This window comes from Phaseolus vulgaris, chromosome 8, assembly GCF_000499845.2.
Source record: "Phaseolus vulgaris cultivar G19833 chromosome 8, P. vulgaris v2.0, whole genome shotgun sequence".
NCBI classification, from domain to species: domain Eukaryota; kingdom Viridiplantae; phylum Streptophyta; class Magnoliopsida; order Fabales; family Fabaceae; genus Phaseolus; species Phaseolus vulgaris.
Genome location: NC_023752.2, coordinates 21,321,821 through 21,334,206, shown reverse-complemented (window position 1 = coordinate 21,334,206; position 12,386 = coordinate 21,321,821).

The following is a 12,386-nucleotide window of genomic DNA, read 5'->3' as shown; positions in this document are numbered from 1 at the left end:
AAGAGGCACTTTAAGGGTTTTCCCTAAAGGAGGGGGCGCGGTCGTCTGAGGCAGAGTTCGTTGGAACCGCGACGTCAACTTTCCTTTTCCTCTTCAAGCCTGAACATGTGTCCTAGTCCTCAGAGGCAATGGCCTCAACTATCCCCTTTTGCCTATGATCCACAGGGGCTGGAGCAGAAGGGCTTGTGGCAGAATTAGCCACGGTAGGGGTGTCAACAAGAGCCGAGGCATCGACATCAGAAGGGCCAGAAGCAGCTTTCCGTTGGAGGGCCAGCTCAGCTAGATGCCTCCTCTTTTCGGCATTGAACACCATACCTGCGCAAGGAAACGAAGCATAAAAGAGCTGAACAAGGTATAGTGCATAGACAGAGAGGTATGAGCATAAGCAAAGTTAAACAAGTACCAATATAACCCTTAAGGGTCTTAGGTCTGAACTCAAGTTTGAGCAGCTCAGCCATGTTAAAAGGTGCTTGAAGTTCAGAGAGGAGGTTGCACACCTCCCGGTCTTGTGGAGGCAGGTCCTCGAGGCACCAAGGTTTCTTGAGCTTGGGTTTCTCTGCCCAGTAGAGGGGGAACTCGTCCATGAGGGAAGGGTCCCTCCTATTGCACCGAAGCTTGAAGAAGTGCCCCTTGAAACCCTTGTAAGATTACTGGAAGAGCGTTAGCAGCACCCTCCCAGCAACTCCGTTGAAACTAACCCACAACTTCTGGCCTGGGCTTTTCGCTTCGAAAAAGTTGGCATATGGCCAAGGCAGTGGCACATGATCGCGAAGGCCCTCACGAACGCCCATCTGTTTGGATGAAGTTGGGCGGGAGCAATGTTTATTTCGGTGATAAGGGCTCGCTCGAAGGGCGTGAAGAGAAGACGTAGAGAGAGCCTTCGAAAAACAGTTGATGTGATTCCATGATTTCACCTTCGGTACTAAGCCATTGCAATTTATAAGGCGTGGTATGAGAGATAGTAGGTAAGGTTAACTTCTCCACAACTCTTGTACTAACCACATTAGTGCAACTACCCCCATCAATAATCAAGGAACATAACTTGTTGGTGATAAGACAACGGGTGTGAAAAATATTTTCTCTTTGGGTATCATCCAAAGATTTTGGAATTGTTCCCAACATTCGCCTTATCATCAATAGGTCACCTTCACAAGGACTTTCGCTCTCAATCGCACTTGGGAATGTCTAGAGTTTTCAGAATAATGCTCACTAACTACTACCCCATCATGTATAAACATATTACGTTTAGAAGGGCAATTAGAAGCTATGTGACCATATCCTAAGCATTTAAAACATTTTTTACTAGACGATTTGATTGGTGATATATGAGTAGATGTAGAAGGCTTAGACTCCTTAGGGTTGAAAGAAGAATCTTTATAAGGAAGGTTTGAAAAAACTTTTTTATTTTTCCAAGAGTTGTTGTAGTAGCCATCATTGGGAGAGTTTTTGAAAGCATTTTTCTTTGCAAGTTGGGATTCAACCTTCATTGCAAGGTGAACCAAAGATCCTAAAGATGAATACTCTTGAAGTTCAACAACATCTTGAATATCCCTTCTTAGACCACTCACAAACCTAGCTATCTTAGCTTCCTTACTTTCATCCATGTCTACTTTGAGTAAAAGCGTTTCTAACTCCTTAAAATAAGCATCCACACTTAGCGTGCCTTGTTGAAACCGTTGGAGCTTCAACAATAGGTCTTTCCTAAAGTGTGGTGGCACGAATCTAAGGCGTATACACTCTTTCAAATCGTTCCAAGAAACCACGAGAGGTCTCTTGTTATATCCAATGTCCATTACAATGCTATGCCACCATTTCATGGCATAATCTATGAATTCTAAAGAGGCTATTTTCACCTTTTGGTCATCATTGACCTCATAGACTTGAAAAACTTGTTCACATTTAGCCTCCCAATCTAAATGCACATTAAGATCACTATCACCACTAAAGTTAGGTACTTTTACAAAAGGAAGTTGAGGCTTTGCTTCTTGGTGATGTCTTTGTTTACAGTGATGGCTTTCTCCATGAGAATGATGGTGATGCCTCCTTCTTCTATGTTCTTCTCCATGGCCGTGAGCATTGGAAGAACCTTTGGAAGAATGTCTAGGAGAATGATGTCTTCCATGGATGGAATGTGAGGATCGTTCTTGCTTTAATTCAACTTTTGCTAATCTTTCCTCCAACTTTTACATAACATCATCTTTGATGGCTAATCTTTCTTCCAACTTTTGCATAGCTTCATCTTTGATAGCAAAGGTTCGTTTGGCTTCTTTTAACTCATTAAGAACATAAGCTTTATGAGTAGAATGTGGTTTGGAAGATTTAGCACTTGAATATGTTGAACCAAGTGTGTTCAAGCTTTGAAGAATCCAAACCCTTTGAAGGTTGATGAAAGACTAGATGTGCTTGCTGTTGCTGAGCTGTCTTTTAGATAGGATCTGGGGTAGACTTTATGTATAATCCACTCTTGATTGAATCCAAAGCATAAGCATTCTGAAACCTTTTAAAAGAAAAGTGTTTTTCAAACTAAGTGAAAAACAACCTGTTGTTTTGTCGAAACAACCGATTGTTTTATACTTAGGAGTTTTTAGAAAGGTTGAAAACTGTTTTTAAATGGTTGACTTGCTGTCAAACCAAAACAACCGATTGAATCGTGGAAACAACCGATTGTGTGTTTTGGGACTATAACAGAAAACTGTTTTGTGCTTTGACTGAGCATTAAATGATTTTCTAACTGTTTACGCTCTAGTTTTTAATGCTTTGACCAATCTTTAAATGCAATGAATAGTTTGTTAAGATTTTGTAACAAACAACATCTTTGATTTAATACAGAAAAACATATTTGAGTTTTTCATAGCTTTGAGATTTTGAAAACTTGAGAATTGCTTAGAGATTGCATTTTGATCAAAGAGTGTGAGATAGGATTTTCATCTTGTATTGATTTCAGATTTGTTCTGTAACAAGTGTAATCCTTTGTATCTTTGAAAGAAACTTTGTGTGTATTGCTGAGAAGTGTTGTGTGTTCTTGAAGGGATCAAGATCAACATTCTTAGTGTTGTTGTGCTGGACCAAAGGAAGTGTGTGTCTTGAGGGGATCAAGGTCACTTCTTTGGTTGTGTTGTAAGTAATCTAGGATTGATTGCTTAGTGGATTCCCCAGTGGTTTCTGGGAAGACTGGATGTAGCTCTGGGTTTAGAGTGAACCAGTATAAACCTCTGTGTGCATTTTCTCTATCCTTTAACTCTTTAAATTCAGTTTTGATATTTGTGAACTGGTATAAACAATCGATTGTTTCTGCGAAACAACCGATTGTTTTTCTGGTGCTGTGCTTTTTGCTTTGTGTTTTGACAAACTGATTCCTTAATCAAGTTATTTTCGAAGTAATTTCATTATAGGCTTAAAAGTTTTTGAAAAACCTCTTTAAACTATTCACCCCCCTCTAGTTTAAAGCCATACATTCTAACAGAATATGTATCCATTGGACAAAGAAAACAACAAACACAATAGCAAACAATATTAAGAAAAACAAGGTTAGCAAATGGAACAATTATAGTGATGTACTGAAAATTAAAAGTCACTCAAGTCACTCAAAGAAAGAATACTTCCCTCAACCAATCTGCTCGTGAGGTCTCGGTAACTCTCAAATGAAATATGTCAAAGCAAAAGCACTTTTTCTCAAAGCCAATGCACCACAAAACTTAAAGAACAATAAAAGACAAGCAAGAAAAGATGTAAACAAGAAAGACTATATCAAAAGGAATACAAGATAGAAGACAAACACAAAGAATAGTGAAGAAAAGACAATCAAGAAAATTAAGGTACTCAATTAAAGGATGACACACAAAAGAAACCTAGAGAAAAGCACTAGAATAGATGAAGAAAACAAAAACAGAACTACTGGAATTTTTATTTTTTTAATAAACTGTGCGTGACTTTACAGATTTATCTGGAACTGTATAATGCAAACTGGATTATGAAATTTAAACCACAGAAAGTTCAAGATCTTATCTCAAAAATGGCACTGGAATTACACAAAAAAAAGTAAGCCAATTAGTTGTGATAAATTTTGCAAAATCACTGCCAGATTACTGTATTTTTTGTGCCAGAATTACACACTGGACGTATTTCATTTATCATTTTTTTGGTACTTGGATTTTTGATGTAATTCTTCTTTCTACTTTTTTATAACACTTTCAAGAACTCAAATCCAGAATTTCAGAATTTTCCAGTAAGCAAAGAAATTGCAATAAATAGAAACATTCAGCATGTTTTCAAGAAAACAGAGGAAACCTAACTGGAATGAAAAACAGAATTAAGAACTTCAAAAGACATAATAGAAGTGATGTTTAAGAACTTGTATATGTCTATTACACAAGTATGAACTCAAAACTAAAAAGAAAAAACACCAAAGGATCAAGAAAACAAACACATAAAACTGTACTCAAAACAAAATCAAGAAACAAAAATTATCAACAAAAGGACTACATATAATTGATAACATTTTTGGAGAAACATGACTATGACAAAACTTATAAGGATTAAAAAACCAAAATGACACAAACACAAAGTGATTAGAACAAGAAAACAGCAAGAAAACTAAAAAATAAACCTAAAACAGAAAGGTAACAACAAGAATGTCAAGTTCTTGAATTAAAAGTGGCAAAAGAACTCAAACACACATAAGAACAAACCTAAGACTCATGATACCACATGATGTGATTCCAATAACATTATAGGGATATGATATGAACATGTTATGGATTCAGCAAGAGTTAGAATATGATTAGGCACTTTTTAAGAATTGGATCAATGTTCTTAACATTCAAGAACTCACCAAAACATAAGTACCCAAGCCAAACTCATATAGAAACCCATATTATGGCATATGAATCGATTAAAACAAGAATGAACGCAAATGAACCGATTAAAACACAAGGAAACACAACCAAAACCACAAGAACAACAAACTAAAAGAAACTACCAAATAAAAACAGAAAACAAACTAGTTCTACCAATTGAAAAGACAAGAAACACCAAAGACATGTTTTAGAGTTTGTTTTGGAATGGAAATGGATGAAGAAGATGAAAAGAACTAGGAAACTTATGTGGTTGGAGCTCTTGGATTTGTGCACGCCACTTGAAGGATGAAAGGCTTCAAGATGAGTGTAGTTGCCGCCACTTGAGAGTCCAAGAATGCACTCAAGATAAGACTAGAAGAGAAGAAGACACAACACTAGTGCACAAAGACGAAACGAATGCGACTATTTTAAATTTATAAAAGCAGTTGTATAGCCTCATTTGATCAGCATGCACTAGTAAATCAAAGAGATAAGAGTGCGGCTATATAGCCGCACTTGAAAATACCATTTATAAGTGTGGCTATTTCTTATAGCCGCACTTGTATATGCCAAAACATTAAAAAAAAGTTCAAAAAATTTAAAACACCGCCAATCTTGTGTGAAGGCAACGTTGATGAAGAGTGGCACGGGAGCGCCAACAACGACAGCGGAAGCGGCGGCGGACAGGGAAGCAGCGACGGAGCAAATCAAAAAACCCACAAGAACCCACGAAGGCAATGAAAGAGTACTGAGCAATGCAAGAAACCAAAATGTAAGAAAAACGAAAAAAATTTATACATGAAGAGTGGCACGAGCGCCAACAACGGCGACGGCGGAATAGGGAAGCAGCGACGAAGCAACGAATGTCAGCCAATGAAATAATGCTTCGAGACCAAGAAACTTACATTGGCACAAATGGAATGCAGATGCAACAGAAGGAGATAAGCTCAGAGCGCAAACACGATACGAAAGCAAAGACGAGAAAGAAAGTATGAAATTGTGTGTGGTGCGCTTCAACATTTAGGGTAAAAAATGATTTACGAATGCGGCTAAAGATAAAACTGCATTCGTAAATCAAAATATTTTGATTTACAAGTGCGGCTATACAAATAGCCGCATTCGTAAATCAAGCGCTTTGATTTACAAATGCGGCTATACAAATAGCCGCATTCGTAAATCAAAATAATTTCAAAAATGCCACCGCGTTTTTTACGAAAGCGGGTAGCGCAAAAGTCGCACTAAATAAAAAGTATCCTTTTCTTCTTTTTGCACTAGTGCAAGTCTCTCTTAATTCACTCACCAATTTGGGAGAGGTTCTTTACTAAAAAAATCAATTCTATTATTTCAAAGACCCAAGCCTTCCTTTTATAGGGAGGAGGACCGGTCACCTATTACAAAAGAAGCTTACAAGAGAAGCTTTACAAGGTAGCCTTCTAACTCTTCCAATTATAGCGCCTAAATGGAGAGTGAAGAGGCACCTTCTAGTTTTTTCCTAAAACTAATGCCTATAGGTGCTATAAAAAAGAGGTGTCTTTAAGGTTTCCCTCTTTAGCACATCCTAAAGCTATTCTATATTATTTAGAAATTTATACAAAAGAAACTATAAAGAGAGATATTAATTGGAGCCCATTCTTGAATGCTCGTAGTCTTCTTTTGGCTTTAGGCTTGGTCCTCTCTTTATTTAATTCTTCTTTAATTTTGGAGAAGACTAGAAGGAAGAACTTTAAATATTTGGGTGGATGGCCTCTTCCTCCATTAGTAAAATCCTCTCTTACTTGATCTCTATCAAGAAGGGTCCCTTAGGGTCTGATGACTCGTCAGAGCACACAGGCTCACCCACCCTACAGGGCACAACCCTCACAAATTTATCGTGCTCCTTCCCGAAGACGCAAGACTTGTGACAGGTCTGCTTCTTCCTATAAACAGCTATGCTCGCGAGGGAGGTCAAAATGGAGGTTTCCTGATGGAAGAGGGCCAAGCACCAACCCAAAAGAGAACCAAACATCAAAACATATTGGGCCAACTACAAGGGCCATGGCTAAGAGGCTTGATGAGGATTGGAACACTGCCACTGATGGCAGAGAAACTTACCTCTACATGTTCCAAGAGGTCCAAAATCAAGCGTAGCATAGTCTTTAAATTCTTGTCAAAGTAGTATAGGAATTTTCTTTTGTAAAATTGTTTAATTTGTAATTAGGATGAATTTTGGCTCCTAAAAACCAACCTAAGTTAGATTAGGGTTTCTAGAAACTCCTAATCTAACTAAGGCCGGTCACTTTAGGCCTAGTAAATATCACATGAGACACACCATGTCACGCTTATCATGTGTGCTTGCATTAGGCGCCAATTCCATTTCATTTAGTTTGAATTTCCTTCACATTTGGCTATTCATTTCCGGTCCTCCTTAAGCTATAAAAGGAGGAGCCTACCTCATGTTTTTCTAAGATTAATTCATTAGTGAAATGCTGCCAAATTTGTGCCATTCTCACTCTTTGACTAAGACTTCTTAGGATTAGGCTTTTAATCTTTCGAAACTTTCACCTCCAAGAAGAGTAGGCCTCACCTCTCTCAAATCATACTTCTCATGCACCTCCAAGGTTATCACAACTCCTAGGAGAGCCTTGTTCCACCATCAAACCATCGAGCTTCCGCAAATCCACTCAAAAACCGCAAAGAACAAGACATAAATCCATCATTTGGTATCATGAGCTATGGTTCTACAAGAGCTAAGTTTCTTCTTCCAAATTTATGTTTGTGTTCTTCTTATTTCGTGTTGTTCTTCACTTCTTCATGTTGTCTTGCTGTTTTTTACATTTTAATTTGATTTAGGTGCTGTTTGAAGAAATTCAATCGGTGCAAAATGTTCAAATTGTTCTTGAGCTTCTTATTTTCACATTTTGTGTAGGAATCTATATAGAATTGTGTTGTTGTTTTGATTTTAGGTTGTTTGAGTCTTGTTTGCAATTCTATTTGGTTCATATGATGTGTTTTGAGTCATTTTAATTTCTGAATCGTATTATGTTTTGTCTAAGTCATGTTTCTCCTAATTTGTCATCAAATCCATGTAGTGATGATTTATATTTCTGTGTTTGTTGATCCTTTGGTGCATTTTTCTTTTAGTTTGAGTTCATATTTGTATGCTAGTTCTATACAAATTCATATACATCTACCCCATTGTGTTTTTGAAGTTTTTTAATCTATTTTTAAATTCCAGAATTAGGACTCCTCTGTTTTTTCAAATTCTGCACTAGCTGTTTTTTTGTTATGAATTTTAAATACGTTGGAGAAAAATTCTGAAAATATGGATTAATACATTTTGATGTGTTAGAAAATCAAGAAAAAAATAATCAGATGAAAAGACAAAATAGAGAAAAAATGATAAATAAAACAAAAAAAGAATGCATCCTGGCGCCAAAATATACGGCAGTTGGATAAGAATTTTGACAAATTTATCACAATAATTTGGTGCATAATTTTGGTGTGATTATAGCGCCAAAAGTTTTCTAAGACCTTGAATTGTTTGTGGTTCAAATTTAAGAATCAAATTTCAAATGGCCAGCTCAGCATAAGTTTTATAAGTCACACTTTTTGGACCTAAAATTTCCAGTAGTACTGTTTTGGTTTTTCTAATCAATTCTAGTGCCATTCTCTAGGTTCCATTTGAGTGCTACCTTTTGTTGAGTCCCTATTTTATTGCTTGTCCAATATTATTCAATACTCCTTCTAGTTGTGTCCTATAAATCAAATCCAATTGCTGTTGTCCTGTTTTTAAAATTTGAATTGTTTCTTGCTTTCATTTCTTGACCTCTAAAATTAATTGGAGAACAAAATTCAAATTGGTTCTTTTAAGTGGAATTAACCTTGTGGTGAGTCTATCCCTACTTAGTAGGTACTGTTTTGAAGATTTTAATTGGCTAACCATAAGAGGTTAAGGCAAGGAGTTGCAACAAATATAAATACAAACACATACACTTTCTAGAACACAACAAGGAAGATCAATCACAAGCCAATGAGTGCATAGTATAGAAAGCTGAAATTTAATTTGTGCAATTCAATTTCTTTGTATTTCTTTGAGTTGTAATTACATTTAACCTTTGTTTAATTAGTGGATTAATCACGTATAGACGGTGAGTGTGTCTTCAAAGGCTCAAAGTGTCTAGAAGCCTCACCTAGGAAACGTCTAGTTTAAAGCTTTGTAGATTAGCAATCTTTAATTGTGCTTAGCTAGTTTGCTTTACGTTAATTACTTGTATAGCTTTGCTTAATTGTTTACGGTAATTACTTGTTTAGCTTTGGTTAATTGCTTTGCATTGTTTTCCATCGCATAAAATTTGACTTTTCATTCCTCATTGTGGTCTAAGTAATTTATTTAGAAAAAGAATTGTGTGAAGTTTTTGAGGGATAGGTTTTGGCAAGGAAAGACTTGGTACTTAAGAAGTCCTAGTGACTCACCTCTCTTTCCTAGAAAGCTACCTTCACTACTTTCCTCTTCTTTCTTGAAGTAAAATACTTTTAAACACAAATCTTTAGTCATGTCAACTCACTCTTCTAAATCTAATGAAAGTGATATAAAGTCCATCAAATCTCTTATACAACAATTAGCCAAGGACTTTCAATCACTATCATATAAACAATTGGAGCATGAGGCCCAAATCAAGGAGTTGAGAATGACTAGAGAAAAGGATGAGAATTCTCAAAAATAAAAAAAATACGTTCTCATGCATCTAGTTCTAAAGATCATGAATCTTTTGGGGAGGAAAGCCTTAGGATAAATGAGTATTATCAACCACCCCCTAGAAGAACTAGAAGAGATAGAAGAGAAAAAGAGCACCCAAGAGAGGTTAGGGTAGACCTACCCCATTTCCATGGAAAAGAAAATGTAAAACTCTATTTAGATTGGGAAATGAAGGTAGAACAATTATTTGCTTGCCATAGAGTGAGTGAAGAAAGAAAAGTACCCCTAACCACTCTTAGTTTTTCAGGGAAACGCTATGTATTGGTGGACATCTTTAGAAAGAGATAGGCGTCTTCATAGGGAGCCTCCCATAGAGTATTGGAATGACCTTAGGGGAGCCCTAAGGCGCCACCATATACCCTCCTACTATAATAGGGAGTTGATGGATAAGCTCCAAAGACTCCAACAAAGAACAATGAGTGTAGAGGAGTATAGGCAAAAGATGGAGCTTTATATGATGAGAGCCTCCATTAGGGAGAATGAGTCCACCACCATAGCTAGATTCTTAAGTGGGCTAAATCTTGAGATAAGAGATTGGGTTGAACTTTTACCTTATCAAGACTTGAATGACTTGGTTCAACTTTGTATCAAAGTTGAACAACAAAATTTAAGGAAAACTTCAAGTCAAAAGGTAGGTTCATATCCTAACTCCTATCCCAAGAGAGATTTCAAAAGGGAGGGTAGTACATCCAAAGAAAAACCAAAAGAGACTACCAAACCCTTAGGAAAAGATACCCTCACTCCACCCATTTGCACTAGGGATGTCAAATGTTTTAAATGCTTTGGAAGAGGACATGTGCAAGTACAATGTCCAAACCAAAGAACCTTGTTTTTGAAAGGAATAGATGAATATACTAGTTGTGAAGGCGAACCTAGTGAGAAAGAAGAAGAAGGGGGAGATGATGAGATAGTGTATCCATTAGAGGGGGAATTATTGATGATTAGAAGAACCCTCAACAACCAACCTAGTACAACCATGGAAACACAAAGAGAGAACATCTTTCACACAAGATGCAAAGTTTTAGAAAACATATGTTCTCTCATTGCGGATAGTGGCTCATGCTGCAATTGTTGTAGCACTAGGATGGTTGAAAAATTAAATCTACAAGTAGTTCCTCACCCTAAACTATACAAGCTTCAATGGATGAATGAAGATGGGGAACTAGCTGTAGATAAACAAGTGAAAGTCAAGTTCTCTATAGGTAACTACAAAGACAATGTTTTATGTGATGTAGTACCTATGGAAGCTTGTTACATCTTATTAGGTAGACCATGGCAATTTGATAAGAAAACCATGCATAATAGTCTAACTAATGAGATTACCTTCACCCACAAAGAAAAGACATTTATACTTAATCTTTTACGACACTCCCGAGTGGTAAGAGATCAAATACAAATGAAACATAAGAGGGATGAGGAGAAAAAAAAATAGAAAAAGAGAAAATCCTTAGGGATCAAAAGGCGTGGGAAAAGAATGTTCCTTCCCACAAGGTCATTCAACAAGACAAAAAATTTAAAAATACCTTTGAAAATATGCTTCTTGTTGAACAACCTAGCCTTATCTTTTGTAAAGGAACACTTACATGCACTGCCACAAACCTTGAAACTATGATTCTACCTCCTCAAGTTGAAAATATTTTAAATGAATTTGATGATATATTCTCTAAAGAGGGACCCATAGGACTTCCTCCTTTTAGAGGTATAGAACATCAAATTGATTTGATTTCGGCGGCAAGCCTACCAAATAGGCCAACATGTCGAACTAACCCCGAGGAAAAAAAGGAGATAGAGTCTCAAGTCCAAGATTTGTTGGAGAAGGGTTGGGTTCAAAAGAGCCTAAGCCCTTGTGCTGTACCTGTCTTGTTGGTGCCCAAAAAGGATGGAAAATGGAGAATGTGTTGTGATTGTAGAGCAATCAACAACATCACCATCAAGTATAGGCACCCAATCCCAAGGCTTGATGATATGGTTGATGAACTACATGGGTCAATCATATTTTCCAAAATTGATCTTAAAAGTGGATATCACCAAATTAGAATCAAGGAGGGTGATGAGTGGAAAACCGCTTTTAAAACCAAGTTTGGACTATATGAATGGTTGGTGATGCCTTTTGGTCTCACTAACGCACCTAGTACATTCATGAGGCTAATGAATCATGTCTTGAGAGATTGTATAGGTAAATATGTGGTAGTTTATTTTGATGATATCTTAATTTATAGTAAAAACCTAGAAGACCACCTAAGCCACCTTAGGGAAGTTTTTCTAGTGCTTAGAAATAATAATTTGTTTGCCAATAGTGATAAATGTACTTTTTGTGTTGATAGCATAGTTTTTCTTGGTTTTGTAGTAAACAAAAAGGGGGTACATGTTGACCCCGAAAAAATCAAAGCCATCCAAGAATGGCCAACTCCACAAAATGTAGGAGATGTTAGGAGCTTTCATGGTTTGGGTAGCTTCTATAGGCGCTTTGTGCCTAATTTCTCTAGTCTAGTTTCACCACTCAATGAGTTAGTGAAGAAAGACACTACATTTTGTTGGAGTGAAAAGCATGAACAAGCCTTTCAAAGGCTAAAGGCTCAACTTACTAATGCACCCATTCTAGTTCTACCAAACTTTGCTAAAACTTTTGAGTTAGAATGTTATGCATCGGGGGTTGGCATAGGTGCGGTTTTGTTACAAGGGGGGCATCCAATTGCTTATTTTAGTGAAAAAATTCATGGAGCCACCCTTAACTACCCCACCTATGACAAAGAGCCCTATGCACTTGTGAGGGCCTTTAAGACTTAGGAGCACTATCTTGTTTCAAAAGAATTTGT